This window comes from Heterocephalus glaber, unplaced genomic scaffold, assembly GCF_053883595.1.
Source record: "Heterocephalus glaber isolate CG9 unplaced genomic scaffold, H.glaber_assembly_v1.0 deba00000901, whole genome shotgun sequence".
Taxonomy (NCBI): Eukaryota; Metazoa; Chordata; class Mammalia; order Rodentia; family Bathyergidae; genus Heterocephalus; species Heterocephalus glaber.
In genome coordinates, this window is record NW_028258171.1 from 3,156,089 (window position 1) to 3,157,340 (window position 1,252).

Here is a 1,252-nt window from a genome sequence, read left to right on the forward strand (position 1 = left end):
TTTGTATTATATATAATAAAATGCTGCACTAGTCTTTGGTTTCATAAAACCAAGTTTCACATTATAATTTGTTTCCTTTGTCAAATACAGTAATTAATAAATGCATATTGTCAAATTTTTTGATATACATGTACACAGATGTGTCATTTTCATATATGCACATAATCACTGAGAAACTGACCTGTGACCTTTTAAAATATCCAGAAGGGGTATCTTTCTAATTCATATTTATACGAAGTCTCTTATCATTTCATTAACCAAAATTTCCTTTAAAAAAAAAATTGTGTAGGCCTGAATGAAGCAGCTTAGCAAAACAGTAATACTAACAAGACATCATCTTACACCATTAGCTAACATGGACATGAAGGCAGTGTGTGAAATGCCACAGGAGTCAGCAACAAGGGAGGACAGTTATGTCAGTCCAATTTCTTCAAGAACACTGCTTGGGGTTCAGCTTCCTCCTGCAGGAGATCAGCCTGTTCAATTGCTTTACGGACATTTTTCTTGAATGTTTCCTGAACTTCCCCTCCCAAAAGAAATTCATCCAAAATAAAATAGGCCTTCTCAAAATTAAAGATGATATCAAGTTCACACACACTGCCAAAATACTTGTCACGTAATTCCACGTAACGATGAATTATTTCCAGGATAATTAGTTCATTGCCCTGATCCTCAATAGCAAAATACAGCAAAAATACAGACTAGCATATCTTCTGTAAACAATCTTCAGACCTTGCCACTCAAGGAAGCTGCACATTTTAGGTTTCCTTGCTAAGACGGTTTGAACAAGTTCTCTTGTAATCTTTTTCCTCTCTGTCTGACACAGGGATATACCATTTCTGCAGTCGAAGCTTTCCCTGATGACTAAAAAGCAACATAAACTGCAGGGCAGCCACAGGCCACGAACACAGCAAGGCTGGGCCAGCAATGGCGGCAGCCGAGGGGGAGCCCCTGCCACTGAGCTGAGGAAGAGAAGCCGAGTTGCTGTAAAAAGGGCAAACTTCTGAGAAGAGAGCCCCTGAGTCCCCTGCTTAAGAAGGGTCACTTTAGGAATTGCTGACATGAAATTAATTGCACCATGCTCAGCTATGCCAGCACTTAGAAGAGAGTACAGCTATGGTCCAAAAAGGTCTGGCTCCTACTTGAGTTAGCAGTAGATCTTTTTTTTTTTTTCCCCATTAAGTTTATTGGTACATTTTAGGTATACAATACAGTTACATTCATCATTGGGATCTTGTACCATTACATGAGT

At 38.8% G+C, this 1,252-nt stretch overlaps 1 pseudogene; it reads right to left on the reverse strand.

The window, feature by feature from the left end:
• Nucleotides 1-271: 271 nt before the first annotated feature.
• Nucleotides 272-1,026, reverse strand: LOC101724394 (AP-1 complex subunit sigma-2 pseudogene; annotated as a pseudogene).
• Nucleotides 1,027-1,252: the final 226 nt, after the last annotated feature.